Genomic DNA, 9,435 nt, shown 5'->3' with positions numbered 1-9,435 from the left:
CCAATGTGTGCAGGAGGGTTTCCTGGTGAAGCATGTCGACAGGCCAACAAGGTGCAACGATACATTGGATTTGCTTATTGGTAATGAACTCAGCCAGCTGTTCTCTTTGGAGGTAAGTGAGCACTTTATTGATAGTGACCACAATTCGGTTCTGTTTATTTAGTGATGGATAGGCATAGGTATTTATTGCAGAGCATGTGGTATCGCGGGGAGAAAGGCCATTATGATGCGATTAGACAAGAGTTAAGATGCACCGACTGTGGAAAGCAACTTCAAGGGTTGTGCACCCCTGAAATATGGAGTTGTTCAGGGAAAAGCTACTGCATGTCCTTGGTAAGTATGTATGCGTCATGCGGGAAATATGAGGTCGACACAGGGAGCAGGGTTTACTGAAGAAGTTGAATCTCTTGAGAAGAAGGAGAAGGAGGCGTATGTAAACATGAGATATGAAGGCTGAGGTAGCACGCTTGGGAATTAAAAGTAAACCAGGAAGGACCTAAATAGAGAGCTACTTCGAGCGAACAGGAGGCAGGAGAAGTCTTTGTCTGGCAGGAACAATCCTGAAGCTTTCAATTGATAGTTCAAGAAGAAAAGAATGTCTAACATATGATTATGGCCTGTCAAGAACAGAAGTACGAAGTTGTCAGCAGAGTTCAAGGATAGCAGAGACGCTGAATGTATTTTTTTTCATAGCAGAAATGAAAAAGACAATGTTGTCGAAGAGAGTATTGCGATGCAGCCTATTAGAATAAACGAACTTGACATTCATAAAGAGGAGTTGTTAGCAATTCATGAAAGTCTAAAAATAGGTTTGTCCCCTGGACTTGATGGGATGTATCCGAGGATTCTCTGCGAATCGTGGGAGGAGATTGCAGAACTTTTGACTATAAGCTTTATTTCATCAGTGTTTATGTCATTAGTGCTAGAAGACCCGAGTTTAGCAAATATTGTCCTCTTCTTCACGAAGTGGAGTAGAGACAATGCTGGTAATTATAGAACAGTGATCCATAGCTTTCTTGCAGCTAACGTTTTGGAACAGATTATGAGAGATAGAATTTATGATCATCGAAAAGGAAGAAGTTGATTCGGGATAGTGTGTACGATTTTATGAATAGTAGGTTGTGCCTCACAAACCTTATTGAGGTCTTTGAGAAGGTGAGCAAACAGGTGGATGAGAGTAAAGTGGTTGATGTGGTGGATATATTTTTCAGTATAAATGACCTGGATTAGGGCATGGAATGATGGATTCATAAGTTTGCAGATGACATTAAGATCGACGATATAGTCAATAGTGGCAATATCTGCTGACGGTTACAGAGGGGCATGGATAATCTGTCTAGCTGACCTCAGATGTGGCAAATGGATTTTAATGTTGAAAAGTGTGAGATAATTTACTTCGGAAGGAGCAACAAGAATAAAGAGTTCCTGGCTAATTGTTATATTCTTGGAAGTGTAGATGTGCAGAGCGATCTTGGTGCCCATGTATTTAAAATTCGGAAAGTTACCACCCATGTTGACAGGTTTGTTTGCAAGGAGTACGGTGTGTTAGTTTTTCTTGGGAGAGTGATTCAGTTTCAGAGTGAAATTATCACTTTGCAGCTCCAGAAATTAACTGGGGTGGCCACACTCATAGAGTTGCGTGCATTTCTGGTCACCACATTATACAATGGATGTGAAAGCATTGGAAAGGGTGCAAAGGACATTTTCTAGGATGTTGCCTTCTAGGGAGAGATGGTCTTACGAGGAAAGGTTGAGGGACTTGAGGCGGTTTTTGATTGCGACAAGAAGTTTGAGGGGTGAATTTAGAGAGACATAGAAGATGATCAGAGGTTGCCATAAGGTGGACAGTGAAGGCATTTTTCTTCAAATGGTAATTTTGGCACAAGGGCACATCGATGTAAATTGAGGGTGATAGTTACCGAGGTAGCTTCCTTTATCAATGAGTAGAAAGGGTGCTGAACAATACAACCATTCCATGGGCGGGAATACGATCCGGGCCACGGTGCTGAGACTATCGAATCCTCACAAGTAAATAACAAGACTAGGCGATAGATACTATCGTATTTGGTGAAAATAAAACACCCTTTATGAACATTTTCGTTGCAGATTATGTTCAACTTGTCTTCGTAGATTTACAAAGTGGGAAAAGGCCATTCCGCCTGTGTGCATCGCGGCTAATCAGAGAGCCATCCATTCCAGTCTCAGTTTCCAACTTTGGCCCAAAGTCTCGTGTGTTCTAATGTTCCCAGGGCAAATGTCAATGACTTTATCCTGTGTTCTTAAATGGCACCATAATGGGGCAAATGTATGACACTTGCACAACGACTTGTAACTCTTTTGAGGAACTCATGCTCATTTTCACCCACAAAGGGAGACACACAGAAAGATACCCCCAAAGCGACAGAGGTCTCCGTTGTGGTGAGCTGGAATTAGAAATGGACAATAGGACAAATGCAAGTTCCAAATGTGGAAGCACAGAAGCGAAGTCCCGCCAGGACTTCACAGGGGAGCGTCAACGTGGGGCACGATTAAAGTCAGACATTCCCCTTTGAGCCAGGTAGGACTCGAACCTACAACCTTCTGATCCGAAGTCAGACGCGTTATCCATTACGCCACTGGCCCAAGAGACAGGCTCACTGCTGGCAGAATGTCGATATGTAATGCCATGGACTTTCACGGAATCAGAATTAAAAAGGTGAACAAGCAGCGAAGATAATCACCAACACTGCTTCACTTCGAAGTTTCCAATTTGTGAAGCAGTGCCTTTCACTGGCAAAGGAGAAACATTTGTCCTCAGCTGCCTGCTTCAGGGTCGCCTCCTTCTCTGCTGGAAGTTTCCATCGTTTTATTCGCAGTCCCGACGCGATTTCATGATCCACTCCAGTGAAAACATGTCATGGTGTCGTCAAAGCAAGACCCTGCCGAAACTCTGCGAGAGACATCTGGTCATTTCGAGCTCAGGATGTGGAATTAGACGAGCTGCGTGAAACCTTTTATTGGCGCCGCCACTTCACTGCAAATTAGCGGCTCAAAACGAGCCGTTGTTAGCATCAGCTTGATTTGTACCTTCCTGCAGTGCATTTGCTGAACAACATCAGATAGATCCCATCCGGCCCAGCTGACTTATCTATTTTCACACTCTGCAGTATTTCTAATATCTCTTCCATGTGAACCTCAGTCTCTTCTAGTCTAGATGCAAGTATCTCTGTATCTTCCTCGCCAACATTTTCATTATCTATAGCGAACTCTGTCGAAAAATATTTATTTAGTGCTTCCTCTATCTCCACTGACTCCACACACGACTTCCCACTGTTATCCTTGATTGTCCCAAATTTAACTCTCGTCATTCTTTTAGTGCTGACTTACCTATGGAAAGCCTTAGGGTTAACCCTGATCCTATCTGCCAACAACTTCTCATGTCTCCTCCTGGCTCTTCTCAGCTCTCTTTTTAGGTCTTTCCTGATATCGTTGGAACCCTCGAGCGCTCGAACTGAGTTTTCACGTTTTGTCCTAACATAAGACTTCTTGTTCTTCTTGACCAGGGTTTCCATTTCCTTAGTAAAGCACGGCTCACGCGTTCTATATCTTCCTCCCTCCCTGACAGGTACATACTTATCTAGGACACACAGGAGCTTTTCCTTGAATAAGCTCCACATTTTTAATGTGCTCACCCCCTACAGTTTCCTACCCCACTCTACGATTCCTAAATCTTACCTCATTGCATCGTGATTTCCCTTCCACCAGCTGAAACTCTTGCTCCGTGGAGTACACCTATCCCTTTCCATCACGAAAGTAAACCTGAGAGAATTGTGATCGCTGTCTCCACAGTGCTCACCTACTTCCAAATCTAAAACCTGGCCAGGCTCGTTAACCAGTACTAAATCGAAAGTGACTTCTTCCCTTGAAGGCATGTCTACATACTGTGTCAGGAAGCCCTCCCGCACACAGTGGACAAAAACTGACCCATCTATAGTACTCGTACTGTAGTGATCTCAGTCAATATTTGGATACTGTCTTGAGTGTTCGAGAGTTTTTCATTATCCCACAGTCCAGATGAAGTTTGTATTCCTCGCGTACGGGAGCGAGAATTCTTTCAATGTCTCAGATCAGTTCCTGTGCCGAGAAGATCAGAGTCAATGTCCCTTCCTCTACTCGGACTGACAATTTACACTTCTTGTATCTCCTATGATTCCATTTCCCAAAGGGTTTCTCAAGGTTTCCAAAGCTGGAGCCTAAATTATATGGTTTGCTCCCTAATCATTTTTCCAACTGCCAACTGACAATATTTTCACAGTAACTCTTCACAATCCTCTGGCTTGCACCATGTCCAGGGATGAGAAGTCCCGTTTGGTGGAGAGAGTTCCTCGGCTGGTGAGTTTCACTTTGGAACAAAGATGGTTAAGTGGCAATTTCCTGCGGTCGTTTGTAATGATGGGAGAGGGAGCGGTGGGGAATGAGCACTCTGACGAGCAGGAGGAAGTGTTGCCAATGACCAGAGTCAGAGAACAGAGGACAAGGGATGAAAGGCATCTAATGAAAAGCAGCACTTCTGCTCAGGGCGTTCAATAACAACTGCAGAAACCCGATGTGTCGAGCAGTGTATCTGGAAAGAGAAACAGAGATCATGTTTTAAATGTGGAGCATTTCTGATGAAGAACTCGAGTTTCTCAAGTCTAATCAAATTACAGGCCTGGTTTGCAAAACAGGCTTTCTGAACGTTGAATAGTTCCAGCAGGAAAGCGTTCATAACGTAGTCAGCAGGATTCGAACCTACGTGGGGAAACCCCAATGGATTTCTGACCCATCGCCTTAACCACTCGGGTATGACTACGGACAGCACCGACACCTGAGCATTGACCAAATCAGCCGTGATCTCATTGAAAGCTGCCGCTGACTTGAGTTACATGTTTCCATCTCCATTCATACCTTTGCTGTCATTTGTAAGGTGCGAGACACCAATGTAAAAGAAGAAAAGCACAAAGTTAGGACAAGATATTTGCAGCAAAATTGGTTCAACATTATTTATTGAAAGGAAAATCACACTTGGCAATTTGCTAGACCTCTTTGCGAACATGACCAGCAGACGTAATCAAGGGAGCTGTTGATCTGAGTATTCTTGGCCATGAAACAAACAAAGGTTAGTGACATATTCATTTCTCTTTTTAGCGAACGAAATGGTCTTTCCTGATGGTTACAATGAAAGAGATGGTTCCCAATAAAAGACAGAGATTAAGTCGCTTGTAGATACACTTCAATGTGATACGATTCACTTTCAGCCCCTAATTACCCCAGAGATGGAGGGGGTGAGTTACTTTTCTTCACTCTTCAACTCGACAGCATGGAGGTACAGACATGAAACCGCTAGAGATGGAGTTCTTGAATTGGGAACCAGCGACACTGAAGGAACTAGGCAAAAGTGAGGACTGCAGATGCTGGAAACCTGATTTTAGATCAGAAAATGCTGGAAAAGCACAGCAGCATCCGAGGAGCAGGAAAGTCGATGTTTCTGTTGCCAGTCTTTCTGCGTTCCGCAAACAATTTTCGTTTATGGCTCAGATTTCCAGCAACTGCAGCTATTCGTATTATGTTAACATTCATCATGTTTTGGACAAAACCAATGACCTGCTAGCATCGGGAAATCGGCAGAAGTACTGGGACACCGACATGTTAGCTGAACAATACCAGCATTCCATGAGCCGGAATACGATCCGGGCCGCGGTTCTGAGAGTATGGAATCCTCACAAGTAAATAACAAGACAAGGCGATAGATACTGTCGTATTTGGTGTAAATAAAACACCCTTTATGAACATTTTCAACTTGTCTTCGTAGATGTACAAAGTGGGAAAAGGCCATTCCACCTGTGTGCATCGCGGCTAATCAGAGAGCCAATCATTCCAGTCGCAGTTTCCAACTTTGGCCCAAATTCTCGTGTGTTCTAATGTTCCCAGTGCAAATGTCAATGACTTTATCCTGTGTTCTTAAATGGCACAATAATGGGGCAGATGTGTGACCTTTGCACAGCGACTTGTAACTCTTTTGAGGAACTTATGCTCATTTTCAACCACAAAGGGAGACACACAGAAAGATACCCCCAAAGCGACAGAGGTCTCCGTTGTGGTGAGCTGGAATTTGAAATGGATAATAGGACAAATGCAAGTTTCAAATGTGGAAGCACAGAAGCGACGTGCCAGCAGGGGAGCGTCAACGTGGGGCACGGTTAAAGTCAGACATTCCCCTCGAGCCAGGTAGGACTCGAACCTACAATCGTCTGATCCGAAGTCAGACGCGTTACCCATTACGCCACTGGCCCAACAGACACGCTCAGCGCTGGCAGAATGTCGATAAGTAATGCCATGGACTTTCACGGAATCAGAATTAAAAAGGTGAACAAGCAGCGAAGAAAATCACCAACACTGCTTCACTTCGAAGTTTCCAATTTGTGAAGCAGTGACTTTCACTGGCAAAGGAGAAACATTTGTCCTCAGTTGCCTGCTTCGGGGTCGCCTCCTTCTCTGCTGGAAGTTTCCATCGTTTAATTCGCAGTCCCGATGCGATTTCATGATCCACTCCAGTGAAAACGTGTCATGGTGTCGTCTAAGCAAGACCCTGCCGAAACTCTGCGAGAGACATCTGGTCATTTCGAGCTCAGGATGTGGAATTAGACGAGCTGCGTGACACCTTTTATTGGCGCCGCCACTTCACTGCAAATTAGCGGCTCAAAACGAGCCGTTGTTAGCATCAGCTTGATTTGTACCTTCCTGTCGTGCATTTGCTGAACAACATCAGATAGATCCCGTCCGGCCCAGCTGACTTATCTATTTTCACACTCTGCAGTATTTCTAATATCTCTTCCATGTGAACGTCAATCTCTTCTGGTCTAGACGCAAGTATCTCTCTATCTTCCTCGCCAACATTTTCATTATCTATAGCGAACTCTGTCGAAAAATATTTATTTAGTGCTTCCTCGATCTCCACTGACTCCACATACGACTTCCCACTATTATCCTTGATTGTCCCAAATTTAACTCTCGTCATTCTTTTAGTGCTCACATACCTATGGAAAGCCTTAGGGTTAACCCTGATCCTATCTGCCAACAACTTCTCATGTCTCCTCCTGGTTCTTCTCAGCTCTCTTTTTAGGTCTTTCCTGATATCGTTGGAACCCTCGAGCGCTCGAACTGAGTTTTCACGTTTTCTCCTAACTTAAGACTTCTTGTTCTTCTTGACCAGGGTTTCCACTTCCTTAGTAAAGCACGGCTCACGCGTTCTATATCTTACTCCCTCCCTGACAGGTACATACTTATCTAGGACACACAGGAGCTTTTCCTTGAATAAGCTCCACATTTTTAATGTGCTAACCCCCTACAGTTTCCTACCCCACTCTACGATTCCTAAATCTTACCTCATTGCATCGTGATTTCCCTTCCACCAGCTGAAACTCTTGCTCCGTGGAGTACACCTATCCCTTTCCATCACGAAAGTAAACCTGAGCGAATTATGATCGCTGTCTCCACAGTGCTCACCTACTTCCAAATCTAAAACCTGGCCAGGCTCGTTACCCAGTACTAAATCGAAAGTGGCTTCTTCCCTTGAAGGCATGTCTACATACTGTGTCAGGAAGCCCTCCCGCACACAGTGGACAAAAACTGACCCATCTATAGTACTCGTACTGTAGTGATCTCAGTCAATATTTGGATATTGTCTTGAGTGTTCCAGAGTTTTTCATTATCCCACAGTCCAGATGAAGTTTGTATTCCTCGCGTACGGGAGCGAGAATTCTTTCAATGTCTCAGATCAGTTCCTGTGCCGAGAAGATCAGAGTCAATGTCGCTTCCTCTACTCGGACTGACAATTTACACTTCTTCAATCTCCTATGATTCCATTTCCCAAAGGGTTACTCAAGATTTCCAAAGCTGGAGCCTAAATTATATGGTTTGCTTCCTAAACATTTTTCCAACTGACAACTGACAATATTTTCACAGCAACTCTTCACAATCCTCTGGCTTGCACCATGTCCAGGGATGAGAAGTCCCGTTTGGTGGAGAGAGTTCCTAGGCTGCTGAGTTTCACTTTGGAACAAAGATGGTTAAGTGGCAATTTCCTGCGGTCGTTTGTAATGATGGGAGAGGGAGCGGTGGGGAATGAGCACTCTGACGAGCAGGAGGAAGTGTTGCCAATGACCAGTGTCAGAGAACAGAGGACAAGGGATGAAAGGAATCTAATGAAAAGCAGCACTTCTGCTCAGGGCGTTCAATAACAACTGCAGAAACCCGATGTGTCGAGCAGTGTATCTGGAAAGAGAAACAGAGATAATGTTTTAAATGTGGCGCATTTCTGATGAAGAACTCGAGTTTCTCAAGTCTGATCAAATTACAGGCCTGGTTTGCAAAACAGGCTTTCTGAACTTTGAATAGTTCCAGCAGGAAAGCGTTCATAAAGTAGTCAGCAGGATTCGAACCTACGTGGGGAAACCCCAAAGGATTTCTAATCCGTCGCCTTAACCACTCGGCCATGACTACAGACAGCACCGCCCCCTGAGCATTGACCAAATCAGCCGTGATCTCATTGAAAGCTGCCGCTGACTTGAGTTACATGTTTCCATCTCCATTCATACCTTTGCTGTCATTTGTAAGGTGCGAGACACCAATGTAAAAGAAGAAAAGCACAAAGTTAGGACAAGATATTTGCAGCAAAATTGGTTCAACATTATTTATTGAAAGGAAAATCACACTTGGCAATTTGCTAGACCTCTTTGCGAACATGACCAGCAGAGGTAATCAAGGGAGCTATTGATCTGAGTATTCTTGGCCATGAAACAAACAAAGGTTAGTGACATATTCATTTTTCTTTTTAGCGAACGAAATGGTCTTTCCTGATGGTTACAATGAAAGAGATGGTTCCCAATAAAAGACAGAGATTAAGTCGCTTGTAGATACACTTCAATGTGATACGATTCACTTTCAGCCCCTAATTACCCCAGAGATGGAGGGGGTGAGTTACTTTTCTTCACTCTTCAACTCGACAGCATGGAGGTACAGACATGAAACCGCTAGAGATGGAGTTCTTGAATTGGCAACCAGCGACACTGAAGGAACTAGGCAAAAGTGAGGACTGCAGATGCTGGAAACCTGATTTTAGATCAGAAAATTTTGGAAAAGCACAGCAGCATCCGAGGAGCAGGAAAGTCGATGTTTCTGTTGCCAGTCTTTCTGCGTTCCGCAAACAATTTTCGTTTTTGGCCCAGATTTCCAGCAACTGCAGCTATTCGTATTATGTTAACATTCATAATGTTTTGGACAAAACCAATGACCTACTAGCATCGGAAAATCGGCAGAAGTACTGGTACACCGACATGTTAGCTGAACAATACCAGCATTCCATGAGCCGGAATACGATCCGGGCCACGGTTCTGAGAGTATCGAATCCTCACAAGT

The 9,435-nt window shown here is 44.1% G+C and overlaps 4 non-coding genes across 4 annotated transcripts; all 4 read right to left on the bottom strand.

Moving 5' to 3' along the window:
• Positions 1-2,549: 2,549 nt before the first annotated feature.
• On the bottom strand, positions 2,550-2,622 carry trnar-ucg (transfer RNA arginine (anticodon UCG)). The gene has a single exon. It is a non-coding gene; the product is annotated as a tRNA-Arg (tRNA).
• Positions 2,623-4,749: 2,127 nt separating this feature from the next.
• trnas-aga (transfer RNA serine (anticodon AGA)) lies at positions 4,750-4,831 on the bottom strand. Its single transcript has one exon. It is a non-coding gene; the product is annotated as a tRNA-Ser (tRNA).
• A 1,407-nt stretch (positions 4,832-6,238) lies between these two features.
• trnar-ucg (transfer RNA arginine (anticodon UCG)) lies at positions 6,239-6,311 on the bottom strand. The gene has a single exon. It is a non-coding gene; the product is annotated as a tRNA-Arg (tRNA).
• Positions 6,312-8,438: 2,127 nt separating this feature from the next.
• On the bottom strand, positions 8,439-8,520 carry trnas-aga (transfer RNA serine (anticodon AGA)). Its single transcript has one exon. It is a non-coding gene; the product is annotated as a tRNA-Ser (tRNA).
• Between the last annotated feature and the right edge of the window lie 915 nt (positions 8,521-9,435).

The sequence above is a fragment of the Chiloscyllium punctatum genome, chromosome 29 (assembly GCF_047496795.1).
Source record: "Chiloscyllium punctatum isolate Juve2018m chromosome 29, sChiPun1.3, whole genome shotgun sequence".
Classification (NCBI taxonomy): domain Eukaryota; kingdom Metazoa; phylum Chordata; class Chondrichthyes; order Orectolobiformes; family Hemiscylliidae; genus Chiloscyllium; species Chiloscyllium punctatum.
Note: the sequence above shows the minus strand (reverse complement) of the source record. Positions and strands in the feature narration are given on the sequence as shown.